We start from the raw sequence: 15,271 nt of genomic DNA on the forward strand, positions 1-15,271 counted from the left end.
GCAACCCATTGCCAAACTGGGATGTCAGGGTTGTCCTTGCTCCACGCTGCACCCTCACAGGCCTTGATACACTCTCATTCCAAACAGTTCAGGTAATCAGTGTTTTCAGATTCTACAAGTTCACAAAAAATCTTGTCTCTGAACTCTTCTGGTGAACTGCAAAGTGCATTTACAAATGCACACAAACCAGTTCACAAAATATTTTTTTGCTACCTGGTGGTTCATGAAAATTTCTAACTTGGCTGTGATAATTCCAATTGTATCATTAGCTATCAAAAAATGAAAAATAAGATTATCCACTGCATCTTTCAGTATTGAATAACTTTAAAAGTGTTTGGAAGGTGTTTTGTCTATAGTTTGTTCTGGTATTATAGTAATTACATTCTTCCAACAAAGCAGGCATGAAAACAAGAAATGCCTCCTCTCATCACAGTCCCTCAGACTCCATCAATGCCTTTTGGTGACAGCAGAAAATGATTACCTGTGCTGAAACCCTCGGTGGCTCTGAACAGATTTCATGAAAACTTGGAGCTGTTGAAGATTTTCTGTCTGAAATTGGCCTCCTGTCATTTAAAAAGTAACAAAACTAAGGCTAGCTTAAAACCACGTTGAGGAGAAAGACAAGGTTTCCTGTGCAGGAACTGAAGGTATTTGGAGGATCTGTGGATTAGAGGGGAAGATGCCTTGTCTCTTCCAGGTGAATATTCCAGATGTGGCAGCACAATTGCATAGGCAAAGCAGTTTCCTGTGATTAATGCTTTGTCCTTGGGCACCACGGCTGCACTTCAGCTCTCTGAGTTCCCCATTTAAATGCAAATGCCCTCAGAGAAAAGGCAGCTCCATGGCAGTGCCATAAGTTTAGCAGGAGTTCCTATTGTGATGCCTCTTAATCAGGGCAACTCCTGCACAAAGGTGACTGACAAGGCAGTTCCTTCATCCCCTGGTGAAATCAAAATAGCTCACTCCATAATTCCAGAATGGTCCCGGGCACCAGGTTCAACAAGGTCTTTGTGAAAGAGATAATTCAGCCACTTCTGCAGCTTCCCTAGTTCAAGATAAATGTGCTCCTTTATCTGCAGGTTTTCTACTATTACTCTTCTTAATGATCTGAATTGCTTCTCCAGTTTTAAAGATGAACATTTTAAGTGACCTGGCAGATTTGACATCCTCCCACTTCATCCTTTGGATCGTTTTTGCCTCAGCAGTGATTCTGTGCTGGGCACAGGCTCTGCTCTTGGTTCTGTCCACAGAGAAAGAATGGGGAGATAGAAGGGAGTTGTTTCTGGATAACACATTGAAATTCCTTTTACATTAGCTATTTGTGTGTTCATCAAACATTTATTCAAAGTAATCAGGAGAAACAATTTCCTTATCCCTGGAAGCACCACAAGCAGAGTTAAATCTTTGAGGAACAAGCTGCTGCTGCCACTGAATCACTCCCTAGCTGCTGGTATTCAAGCCCTCCCAGAAGCAAACTAAACCAATTCCCAGATGCTCCCAGATTCCAGCTCCTGAATGAACTTCATTCCAAGATGCAGTTTATTTCCCATGGTTAGGATGAGGCCCTGATATAATAGAGATTTTAGCAATGCACTGAGTCATGCTGGGCTCCAAAACCCCTCTGGGCTGCTCTGCTGGTCACTAAACTGATAAACCAGGGTGACTTTATCATCTCTGAATCCCACTGCAGGAGTTTGGGATCCAAGTCTCACAGAGACAGAAGCAAGGAGAAAACCAATCTTCTCAAGTGCAGGCACAGAAAGGTTGAAGGAGATCCTAAAGCAGAGGACACAGGGGTAATTTCATCCAAACCAGAGATTTCAATCATTTCAATTTGGCCCCACTAATTACTCCAGTACAAGGTTTGTTTTGAAATACAGGATGAAGGGATGCCCCATGAAAATAAGAGGCTTTGTAGATAATACTGACCAAAGAGATGTGACAGAGCTGCTTGAACATTAACATCATTCACAAATTACTTTTGAGGCTTGGAAATAATATTTGTTTTCTATTGAGATGTAAGAAACTCCGTGACTGTAACTGTGTTAACCTTCCTACTGCTCCAAATGCAGTCTCCTAAAAGGGACAGCTCCCCCTCAAGTGAGGGAAAACGTGGCTTCAAATATTTATCATGGAATGAACTGCCTCAGTCTGAACTTAGAGGAGGTGGGACAGATGGACACTGCATCCCTGGAGGTGGGACAGATGGACACTGCATCCTGAGATGGACAGGATGGACACTGCAGAACTGGAGGTGGGACAGATGGACACTGCATCCCTGGAGATGGGACAGGATGGACACTGCAGAACTGGACATGGGACAGGATGGACATTGCAGCTCTGGAGGTGGGACAGGATGGACACTGCATGCCTGGAGATGGGACAGGATGGACACTGCAGAACTGGACATGGGACAGGATGGACATTGCAGCTCTGGAGGTGGGACAGGATGGACACTGCAGAACTGGACATGGGACAGGATGGACATTGCAGAACTGGAGATGGGACAGGACGGACACTGCAGAACTGGAGGTGGGACAGGATGGACACTGCATGCCTGGAGATGGGACAGGATGGACACTGCAGAACTGGACATGGGACAGGATGGACACTGCAGAACTGGAGATGGACAGGATGAACACTGCAGCCCTGGAGATGGACAGGATGGACACTGCAGAACTGGACATGGGACAGGATGGACACTGCATGCCTGGAGATGGGACAGGATGGACACTGCATGCCTGGACATGGGACAGGATGGACATGGGACAGGATGGACACTGCATGCCTGGAGATGGGACAGGATGGACACTGCAGACCTGGAGGTGGGACAGGATGGACACTGCAGACCTGGACGTGGGACAGGATGGACACTGCAGAACTGGACGTGGGACAGGATGGACACTGCAGAACTGGACGTGGGACAGGATGGACACTGCATGCCTGGAGGTGGGACAGGATGGACACTGCAGACCTGGAGGTGGGACAGGATGGACACTGCAGAACTGGACATGGGACAGGATGGACACTGCATGCCTGGAGATGGGACAGGATGGACACAGGCTCCTCTGGCTGACCATCCAAGAAGGGAACTGCTCCACCCAGTACAGCACTGCTGCCTTTTGCTAACAACCTCCAGAGACCCAGGAGGCCAAAATCAGGCAGAGCAGCTCAGCTGACCCTGGGAGATATCATCAGTGAGCAGCAGGCAGCTCTATATTTAGCTCCAGCTAACGTCACTTGTCACACATGGGGATGCACTTTACCTCCCTGATGTGTTTGAGAGGCAGATAAGCTCTGCCTCCACACCCCTCCTTTTGTATTTGTGAATAGTTCTCTGGGCTCAGCTGCATTCCTCATTCAGCAGCAGAGGAATGGTGGAGGATTTCATGTTGGAGAGTGAAACAGGACTTTGCAAAAAGCCAGCAGCCCCTTATTTCTTCCTCCCTCATCCAGGAGCCCTAAGTCCCCTTGGCAGCTGTTTGGCCAGGGACTCATTTCCCTGGAGCAGGGCAGTTGCAGCCCAGTGTGACTAAGTCAGAAGCACAGACTGTGTTTAGCCTGTGTAAAATAAGCCAGTGGTCCTGAAGTTAGGCCTTCACACCCCAGGAACACATCTGGCAGGTCCTCTGGGCCAGGAGAGGCTGGCTGTGATCCTTTAACCCCAGTGCTGCATTTCTTACTTCAACAGAAATGATAAACAAGTGATGCTCATTCCCAATAACCTCCTCTCCTAACCTGGCTTGTCAGGTCTGTGCTTGCTGCAGGGCCCACTGTGGGAAGCACTTGGTTCAAATCCTTTCATTTAGAGTTTTCCTGGAGCTCCTTCAATCAGAGCAGTCCTGCCTGACCAGTCCCTGCTCCCCCCTGAAACCAGCATCAAACCACCCAGGGCTGAGCACTGTGGCACAGTAAAACGGATGGGTTTGCACCCAAGCAGCATCCAGGCACCAGGCTGCCAATTGCTCAAAAGGAAAAACCTAATTTTCAATATGGAAAAAGATGTTGGCATTCCCCAGCAATTAAAGAGAGTGGGACACACGAGGGAGGGAGGGAGTCAGATCAGCAGGCACAAATTTGACCCAGGCAAGGTTGTTAAATGAAATGTGAGAATTGAGGATGGAAAAGATGGAGAAATGTCAGAATTTAACAGAATTTACTCAGACACAGTCAGGAAGCAGATAAAAAAATAATGCAAATGCTCAATCCTCTCACCTATAAAGTGATCCAATGCACTGCCTGGTGTTTATGTTTACTCTTCCACTGAGAGGACTAATCACTGTTCCAAACCTCTGGAATCTCTGCTCTTTTAAGGGGATTTACTGGCTGGGCCAATGGCTTAGGATTTAGTGCTTTGGGAATTCTGTTTGTGGTATCCTTGTTTTTGCTCTGTAGTTTCTAAATGAAGGTCACCAATACAGCTCTTACTCTGGAGAAGTACAAAACTTATTTTCTCTAGAAAGGATGACAAACACTGCAAATAACTCCACCTACAACATAGCTGGCAGTTGCTATTGTCAGCCTTAACAAATGTTTCTCCAAAAGACATTATGTAGATTTCATTATGTATAGAGATGCATAAATTAGTGACCAAAATTAGCTCAAGTAGCTGATAGAGGAAAATATTTCTTGCAGGCAGGGTCAGCATTTGACTGGGCCAAGCTCCAACTAAGTTTAAGCACCTCATTTAATAGGGATAAGCAAACACAGGCAAACAAACCAGCTGAGAGCTTTGGTTGTGTAGCAGACACATCCAGCAATATTTTTATCCTGCATTCCCCACTGTGGATCTGCTGTTCCTCCCACTGTGATTGTGTCCCTGTGCCAGGTGCATTCAGCTCAGGACAACAGGCAGGGACAGATCTGAGCTGACTGAACTGTTAGGCCCTGTAAGAAAAACTTCTCCAGATCTCAGCTGTCTCAGATGTACCCAGTGTTCCAGGCATAAGTGCTGCTGGTTTTCAGCTAAAAACAGAGATGAAATTTGGGGTTTGCTTTAAAAATCGATTGAAAGTACTGAAATAAAACACCTTCTTGTTGTCTCAAAATTGTGACTTTGAGAGTTGTGGCTCTCTGGGACCTCTTCAGAATTCAGTGTTTAAGTCTGGTTCTGGCTGTGGGTGAGTTCTGAACTCTGTAATGCCCAAGCAATTTAGTGACTGGAATTTCTAAAGCCAGACTTTGAAGAGGAGACAGAAAATCAGGTGTTTTGAATGCAGGGACTTATCACCATCAGTCACTGGGGTCCCTCATGTGCCAAAACCAAACACTGAGCACAGGTGGGTGAATGTTTTCTGTGCTGGGCATGAAGAGCAGCTCTGTCTGTTGGATGGTCAAGAAAAACTGTGAAATGAGGACTATGCAAAAGGAGGAACACAGTGTCTCAAATCTGGGATGCTGCTCACCCCTGCAGCAGCACAGCTACAGATTGCAAAAAGCACAAGATGTTGGCCAAGATGGCTTAGAGCAGGCAAATTCCATGGAAGCAGAAGTTCAGAGGGAATATGACTCAGGTTCTGCAGAGAACAGCATGAAAGGAAGATTATGTGGAACAAAAGGATGCTGGGAATGTGGAGTGGGTGATCAGGATGAAGGGGAACACAAGAGTCATCTGAACAAGCACTCATTCAGGACAAACAATGAACCAAAAAAAATGGTACAAATATCAGAAATCTCTCTCCACTACAGTTTAATTTCTTCAGTTTGGTGGGGGTTCAACCCAAAACACGAGTGAGTGAATGCTGCTCACCATGTGCTTGTGTCAGGCTGACCATGAGCTGCAGACACAAGGTCTAAAATCTGTGATTTGAATCTGCTGTCTCCCTCCATCAACAGGTGCTGACAGAGTGAAGCAAGCCAGAGCTGAATAATGAAAAGCAGTGTAATCTCAAAATCTGTAACTTATTTTCCCCTTTTCCTTAATATTGACCTAAAATAGAGGCAATTTTCTCAAAATGTACTCTGATGTATTGTCACGATCCCAGAAGTTAGTTGGCTCTGTGGTTTTGCTTTTTTTGGATGTTTTTTATTTGGGTAGTTTGTGGGGTGGTATTTTGTTTTGTTTGAGGGGGTTTTTTGTTTATTCTAGATTTTTTTGTTGTCGTTTGTTGGGGCTTTTCTTACCAAGGAACTATAAAGAAGTTTCTTCCACAAAGATATTGGAATTTCTTCTAAAGTCCAGTTCTCCTGTCACAAAATTTGACATTCACAACCCACAGTAACATCCCACAGATCCACTGTGGTCATGGCTCCAAATAAATGCTTCATGAGGGTACCTCTATGTACCCCTGCTGAAACCAGATTTTGCTGGTCAGACTTCTCCACTCAGCTGAGTTACTCAGCCATGTGTAAGTGGTGCCAGCACAGGGTTACCTGATTTAAATGCAGCTACTCTGATTTGTTTATCCTAATCTTGATCTTGAGAAGCTGTGAGTCAAGTGGGTTTGCACCTCTTGTAGCATTTGCCTGGAAAGTGTGAGGAAATGCAGCCATTTCTGGAGAGTTTGTGGACTCAAGAAGACTCAATCGCTGTTGGAGACTTTAGTTTTGTTTCCTAAAACCCTTCATTTCCTTTCAGAGGAATCAAAATTAACTAAATATCACTGTCTGAACCAAGTTTTCCCACCGAGCAGTCTTCTGGGCAGAGGAGCACTGAGTTTGTGGCTCATCCATCTGCATCCTGGAGGAACAACCAGAGGAAAATGACACCTCCTGCAAGTGCCAGCTGTACCAGAGGCTCTCCTGTGTCCCTGGCTGCAGTGATCCTGGCACTCTGCAGGACTGGGACCAATCCAGGTGTGAATTCCTGCTCTGTTCTCCATGGATGCCCTGCCCTGGGCATGTCCCTGCAGTCTGGAGTATCAGTGTGACACACACCCACTGCCATGTCCCTCCAGGCACAGAATTCCTCCTGGGAGCCCCTCAGCAGCTTGGCTGCCACACCAGGCCAGCTCCAGTGGCAGGAAGGAGCTGCAGCACAGCCAGAACCTCCCCACTGGCTCCTCTCAGAACCCTCCAGGGCTGTGATGGAGAACTTGGTGAATTTGGTGAGTGGCTGTGGGAGTCAGGTGCTCACTTCCAGAGCTACCCAAACCCCCCAAAAGGGAGTCTGAGCCCTGTCAGACTGTGTGAAGTACAAAGGGTGAGTTCCTCAGGCACAAGGCTCCTGGCAATTCCCACTGCCTGTCTCCCAGAGCTTCCCTCAGTGCTGCTCTGTGCTGTGACATCTGACTGTGAAGCAGCAGAGGCATGAGTGACACGGGTCCTTACAGCCCCTGACATGGACATTGCCATTATGTAATCTGTGTGCCAGCCCAAGTTGATTTTTACAAGCATTTCTGTGCCCTCCATAAGCACTTGGCAGTTACTGTGACACATGCTCCATGGTCTGGGGACATGGGATTGAAAAGGACATCACTGGTTCACAGAGTGCAGCCTCCTGTGTATAATCCTGTTAATGAGTTAATCAAGCTTTAATTTGGGACTAGGTACAGAGTCTGCCTGTGTTGCTCCTGCTGGATTCCATTCTGGAGCCCATTCCTGAGTCAACAGGAGAGGTGTGGAGCTGAGGGGATGCACACTGAGGATGTTCTGCACAGGAGACAGCCAGGGAAATGCTGCTGTGTCACTGACACATTTTCTGAAAAATACCTTGGCCAGGATTTTTTCTCCTGAGAACCTGAGAAGCCTCAGAAAAGAAATGTCAACAATAATTATCTGCTGCTGTGGAATGTGGCAGGTGAATCTTTGATTAGTCTCATGTGAATTGTTTTTCCTCAATGACCAATCCCAGTCCAGCTGTGTCAGACTCTGGTCAGTCACAAGATTTTATTATTCATTCCTTCTTAGCCTTCTGATGTCTCCTTTCTCTTTCTTTAGTATAGTTCTAATATATCATTTTCTTTTAACATAATATATATTGTAAAATAATAAATCAGCCTTCTGAAACATGGAGTCAAGATTCTCACCTCTTCCCTTGTTCTGGGGACCCTCAAACACCACCACACTGCTGCCTCCCAAGAAAACTGCCAAAATGGGAAAACCCTGCAGGTGCTGTTCCCTGATCCTCTGTTACTGGAATATGATCCCAATAGTTCCGGGTGGGACGTGCCTGGGCTCGTCTGGCCCTTGCTGCTTGGCCACAGGCAGCAACTGAGATGGTTTTCACCTCAGAGACACCTTTGGCTGGCTGGATGCTGCAGCTGGCACCTGGAACAGGTCCAGGCAAGCAGGAACTCAGTTTTACCTCTGGTGGAAAGGCTTTAGGTGATGGTGAAGGGAAAAGGAGACGGATTCTACCGGAGGGTTTAACCCAGAGCTTTATTCCAGGGTCACAGATCTCTGACTCTTGTAACAGCTCCTACAGAACCCTGAACCGTGGGGTCCTGTGTCTTTTAACCCCGGGGACAGGGGGAGGGAAGGGGCAGGTGTGCCACCAACCAGGCAGGAGGGGGGAAGGCTCAGGGGACAAGTGACACCTGGGCAGCCCAATGGCCCCAGGGCTGAGAGCATCTTTTGAACTTTTGCCTGGAATGCAAAGATTGACAGACAGCACTCAGCAAGAGGCAAAGGGAGGGGAAGGGAGAAGGTACTGGCCCACCTGGGAAAGGACTGGGATAGCTAAAACAGGATATTGCTAAAACAGTTAAAACAGGATATTGCATCACACTGCAACACTCTGTGTCTGAGCAGATCTCCAGCCTGAGGAGCCAGAGTGTGTCTGAGCTGAGGAGAAAGCAGGTTCCACAGACAAGGCAGGTTCCACAGACAAAGCAGGTTCCACAGACAAGGCAGGTTGCACAGACAAGGCAGGTTCCACAGAATAAAGCAGGTTCCACAGACAAAGCAAGTTCCACAGACAAAGCAGGTTCCACAGACAAAGCAGGTTCCACAGAGTAAAGCAGGCTCCACAGACAAAGCAAGTTCCACAGACAAAGCAGGTTCCACAGACAAAGCAAGTTCCACAGAGTAAAGCAGGTTCCACACAGTAAAGCAGGTTCCACAGATTAAAGCAGGTTCCACAGATTAAAGCAGGTTCCACAGACAAAGCAGGTTCCACAGACAAAGCAGGTTCCACAGACAAAGCAGGTTCCACAGAATAAAGCAGGTTCCACAGACAAAGCAGGTTCCACACAGTAAAGCAGGTTCCACAGAGAAATCAGGTTCCACAGACAAAGCAGGTTCCACAGAGAAATCAGGTTCCACACAGTAAAGCAGGTTCCACACAGTAAAGCAGGTTCCACAGACAAAGCAGGTTCCACAGACAAAGCAGGTTCCACACAGTAAAGCAGGTTCCAAAGACAAAGCAGGCTCCACAGACAAAGCAGGTTCCACACAGTAAAGCAGGTTCCACAGAATAAAGCAGGTTCCACAGAGAAATCAGGTTCCAAAGACAAAGCAGGTTCCACAGACAAAGCAGGTTCCACAGACAAAGCAGGTTCCACAGAGTAAAGCAGGTTCCAAAGACAAAGCAGGTTCCAAAGACAAAGCAGGTTCCACAGACAAAGCAGGTTCCAAAGACAAAGCAGGTTCCACAGACAAAGCAGGTTCCAAAGACAAAGCAGGTTCCACAGAGCTCACTGCCCAGCTCCCTGCTGCTCTCCCTGCAGAGCTCTGCAGGCTGCCCAGGAGATGTGGGAGAGGAGAGGATTTTAGGGAATGCTTTGTGTTTGTTACAAAAGGTAACAAACACAAAGCATCCACTTCATAACTGTTCTTTGTTCTCTTCAGACTCAGAATTGATCAGAACAATTTTGCATCAAAATTTGATTTTCATGGATTATATTTCACTTTATATCAATTTAATTAAATACTTAAAAAATTTAAAACATTAATTTTGAATCATTTCAAGTCTGAAAATCGAGGGGCTTTTTTTACTCTTATGTTTATTTTTATGTTATTTTTTCTATCAACAGGACTGGTGCTAAGAATAACAGATGCAAAGTGGGAAGGTGTTTCAATATGCAAGAAGAAGGCATCTTGCTCTAGAAAAAAAGAAAATATTCATGAAAATAAGCAGCAGGCTTTGCTTAATCATTGTTTCTTTGTTAGAGGTCAGCTCAATTTTAGTGTTATTCAAAAAGTAGAATTAAAAAATACCCAGCCAGGCCTTCAGCTTATACATCTCCAGGTAAACTTATTTTGTGGTTGCAGTCAGTGCTCAGGGACAGTCCTTAGTGCTGTTTGATTCCTCCTCAGCCCACCCCCAGGACAGCCTGGTGCAGGCAAGCATCAGTCTAAGGACAGTTTACAGACAGGGACTCCTCCTGGTGACAGAATTCTGGGGTCAGTGTTTGCTCATGTCCACCCAGCCCAGACCCCAGGAAGAACCAGGCTGTGCACAACACCAGGAATCTTGGTGTGCACTGAGACCAGAATGGGATTTTCTAGAAACCAAAAGTATTTCATGACCACATGTAGAAAGAAGATGATGCAGCTGCTCCCTTGCTATAATAAAACTTGCTCTTTCTCATGTAGATGAACTCTCATCTCATCCCATGCAAATTTAGAAATGATACTCTCTGCAAACACAACCTTTAATCCAAAGGAAGGTTAGAAATAACCATTTCTAGGAGAGGTACCAGTATTTCCCAAGGTTTGTACACAGTGTAAGGAGCTCACAGCACTCAGTGACCATGTGGGAATAACTTTCCCTCTGGAGATGGAATACAGGTGAATAAAAGCCTGGCCCAGGACTTTCCATGGCACTGAGATAACAAGCTGCACTCACAGAATAAAATCCCTCTCTGACCTGAGGAGTTCAGAGACTCAGCAGTGCATCCCACTCCTAAGGGAGGCTGCTGCTGTTGGATTGTCTGTGGAAAAGGCTGAGTATCCTTAACCTTAAACAAATAATTGCTTTCTGTTTGATTTTCCTTGGTGGTATAAGAGGATTTGATTTGAAAGCTTTGAAGGCCTGAGCTCTGCCCTGGGCTGGCACTTTCCCTGGACCCCCTCAAGCTGGTGATGTCCTCCCCATCCAGCTCTTAGGTGATGTTTCTGTTCTGTGAGAAGTGATACTCAATCAATTTTGTTCTCTCCCTTTTTTCCCTCCCACTTTTTGGCTGCTCTATCTATTGGACTGTGAGCTCTTTGGCAGGAGGAATGAGAGTTACCATCTGCCTGTGCAGTGAGGAGCACTCTTAGATGCAAAACAAGAGAAATGCTTCTGATAGCTCATCAAAAGATCAATTGATGTTAATGCAGAAAACATTGAAGTCAGGAATTCCCAACTTGTCCCAGCTTTGAATTCCACTTTTATCAGACAAATACTATCAAAAACTCCTCTGAATTACTGGGGACCCTTCTTGAAACTGCCAAATGTTTGAGCTGCAAGTGCAAATCTGGTAAAGCTCTCTGTGGAAAGGCTGAGCACTGAGAGAAGCTGGTTCCTCTGTGGAAAGGCTGAGGGAGACACAACGGTACAACTGAGAAATCCCTTCAATCTTTGTAGCCAATTAGCTCAGGAATTACCTGGTAAATGTTTAGCAGAACCTCTGCTTCCTACAACAAAAGCTACAAATGCTTCTCAGCGCTCTACAGAAAGCTTAAGCCATAAAATTTGCAACTCCAAAGCCACAAATCAACGGCTGTAAAAGTTGCAGTTACACAAGAGCACTGGATAAAATATTAAAGGCTATAATCTATAACACAAGCTGTGTCTCCTGCTGTCTGTCAGTGAGAGGGTGTCACCAAGCACTTCTGCACACCCCTGGTACAGAATGAGCCATCTGACTCCCCTGCAAGGGCTGCACACAATCAGGTTTCTTCATTTTTGCATGTCCCAAACTGCCAAGTCTTTGGAACAAAAGATGATGATAATAACAGATTAACTCTTCTTTGCTGAGCTCAGGCCAGGGAGCCATCACAACATGGTTTGTGCAATATTCTTGAACAATCTGCAGTTAGACAGAAAAGATGCTTTTGAAATAACAATGGTAATTGTTCAAAGGTAAATCTCTAGGTTTTGATAAAATAGCAATCCCCTTCAGCTAAGTCCATAAAGGTGAAAGGAGAAAGAGAAGGAACAGCAGCATCTCATTGCTTCCTTTCACAGCAGCCTCAGCCAGCTTAGCACTGATCCCATGTCTCTGTGTACCAGGCAATGAGATCCTGGAGACTCAAACGTGGGGCCCTGACGTTCTGACAGAGGCAATTAGCCCTTCTGTGCTTCCTACATTTCTGCTCCTTGAAGAAGGGAATGAAACCAAATTGATGAGGGACATGTGGAGATGGGAAAAGCTGACTTGCTGTAAAGAGTGGAAAACAACTCCTCAGTACATAAAAAACAGGCTGGATTTATGGACTTGCTCTCTAGGCAAGTGTCTGAAAACTGCTCCTGCAAGTCAAAGATCACAGCACAGGTTCTCCTTTAAAAGTGAACACACTTCCTGTGCTCATGGCTATGGAGACACAGCTGGTAAATAAAGACCAAGCAGTCCCAGACCTCGAGAACCTGCTGCATCCATTAACTCATCAGACAGCTCCAGGTACCCCTATTTCCTAGCAGAGGGAGATCTGATAGTGACATGGTATTATCCAGATGTGAGGGAAGTATTGCTGCCACTTCTGTCTCTGATGATCAGCAGGATCCCTGCTGGCTTCTCTTGACCCTTAAGGACAAGACTGGGAGACCATGGGGGAAGGAGGCCCAGGACTTGCCCAGTTCTGGCAATTCCCCCTGGCAAGCAACAAAGGTGACACTGCAGAGGATCTGATCCAGCAATGCCTGGGGGTCTGCAGTGATTTTATTTTCCATTAAATTGGCACTGCTGTGGGATTCTGCTGTGAAATGTTCCACTCTGGGGCTGAAGGCAGCCCCTGGCCAGCACTGCTGCCTGTTTTCAGGGCATTCCTCAGCAGGGGAATCACCCCGGAGTGGGGAACCCACCCCTCAGGCACAGAGCAGCAGAGAAGCCTCCAGGCCCTCCTCCCCTGTGCTGAGAGAAGCACTCAGGCCCTGCAGCAGGGGGAACAGTGCCTGCCTGCTCCCAGCAGCCCAGCAACACGAGGGGGTGGATGTGGAGGTGACTCAGCTCAGAGGAGCATGTAGCCCAGCTGGAGATGAAATCCTGCTGAGCCTGGAGCACTCTCATTATGGTTTTTAAAGGGCTTTTTCCATGATGTGAAGATACAGCCTTAGAAACTGCTTTGGCCAGTGTTTGTTACAGGTCACACCAGCCCTCAGCCCCATTCCTTGGGCTTTGCTGGTTCCTCTTTTCACTCAAGCTCTCCTGAGCACTGCTGTGGTCTCCAGCCCTCATTATTCACCTGGAGGATGTCATGGCTCAAAGCTCAAATCAAGCATGACTTCCTCTGCCCTGGACAGGTACCAGTGTCCTTGTCACCCCCAACAAGAAGGAAGCAGCCTGTTCCCTCCCCTCACACAGATCTGGAGCTCCTCCCAACAGCACCTCAACAGAGCTGCAGCAACCTGAGGCTCACACTGACACTACAAACTTCTCAGAACTACCTAATTGTGAGCAGAGTGACCCAAAAAAACCACCCCCCACACAAACACAGCATGACAGGAAATGTAATAGCAAATGGGTTTTTGCCAGTGCAGCAGAACTATTTTGAGCACTTGGTGTGGACTCCAGCAATCTTGACAAACCTTTTAAGGATTACCAAGCTCTGAAGTAGAAGTTTATTTTCTAAATACTGTGATGCAAGAACAGACCTGCAAGAGCAACTCTGCTCCTGCTACTTTCCTAACAGTATCACCAGAAGGGAGCAAAAATATCTCCTATCTCTTCTATGATACAGCAAATGTGCAAGGAAGGCAGTTCTGTTCTCTTCATCCTCCTGTTGGGCTCCTCTAAGCAAACAGAATGGAATGGAAAAGGTTTTTCCTAAAGGCCATTAGAGTTTGCTAATTATTGTGAAATGAAGATCAGTTCAAAATAATGTGCTTTTTTTAATTTGCTAATATTTATACCATCCCTGAGAGGGGGAAATAAGGACTGCGTGGAGAATAAGAAAAAAGCAGCCTGCAAATGTTTCATTTTCTCTCTCCTATTCCCTGAAGCAGCATTAGTACCAGGTGAAATTAGAAAGGAATATATTGAAATAGTTCTTGCCCTGCCAATGTGTTTCTGAGGAGTGGCACAGTGCAGGTGAGCTTGGGTGGAGTTACCCAGAGAGGACAACACTCAGAGCTTTGGCAGGACCTCTCCTTGTCAGAGACCTGTCAATCTCTCCTGTGGCTGAATTCCAAACTGCCTCTAAACAGAGATGCTCAGGGAAGCCATTTCCAGAGCTGTGCACCCCAGCTGTGTTTCAAAGCCATGCAATACCTTGATTTGACAAAGAAACCAGCCAGTAGCTGATTGTGCAGAATACCTTTTTCCTCACACTTAGACACAACATTATTTAGGATTTCAGCAGCCAAAATCGCAGCCAAAAAAGTGCATGAAGCAGCTCAGACTGATTATTCTCAGACAAAGGTGTAACAGTTCTAAAATTCACTTTACAACTTCAAAGACCTTATTGCAAAACAGTGTTTGCTTAAGCCTTCAATTGATGGAGCTGGAAATAGCAGGAAGAAACACTCTGTTCTATTGACACTAACAAACCCAGAGCTCATTCTTGACTTTCTCATTCAAACACGTCATGGCTTCACTGCTGGTTTCATAATTACCTTCAAAGCATGTAGTGTTAACCAGAGAATCACAGATCCATGGGGTTCAGAGACCCTACACCTCTTACAGAATCCTCTGGTCTAGCACTTCTGCTCTAACACCCTCCTCTGCTTTACAGCCTCCTAGTGCCATTTTACAGAATCGTTTCTAAAGAAATCCTCTCCCTCTGCTGTGTCACCAGATCCCCAAGCAGACCTGCAGCTCTTTGGGCCTCAGTCTCTGATCCCTGAGGCCTGCAGGACATGCAAAGCTCCAGGGATCCTCTCTCCTCTGGAATCTCATTTTAAAGCCAACCCTTCATTTGCCATTTTCCTTTCAAAATCTACATCACAAATGTGGTTCTTTCTATTTCTGGTGACATCCCAATAGAAGAAATATTTTATTAACAAGACTCCAGCAGGTCCTGTAAATACTGAAATCACTGAGGCTGCATCATCTGGCAAGAACAACCTTCTGGATGGGGTTTGGATCAAACCAGCCACTGCAGCCAGCCCAGAGTCCCTGTTGTCTCATAGCAACAGGATCATTTGCTGAGGAAGCAGCACTGATCACCAGCTGGAGCACTTTTTGTTGTGGCTTATTCATGAGGCAAAGTCAGATGCATCCGTGGCTCTGAAATATCACTGGGACAT

The sequence above is a fragment of the Molothrus ater genome, chromosome 14 (genome assembly GCF_012460135.2).
Source record: "Molothrus ater isolate BHLD 08-10-18 breed brown headed cowbird chromosome 14, BPBGC_Mater_1.1, whole genome shotgun sequence".
NCBI classification, from domain to species: Eukaryota; Metazoa; Chordata; class Aves; order Passeriformes; family Icteridae; genus Molothrus; species Molothrus ater.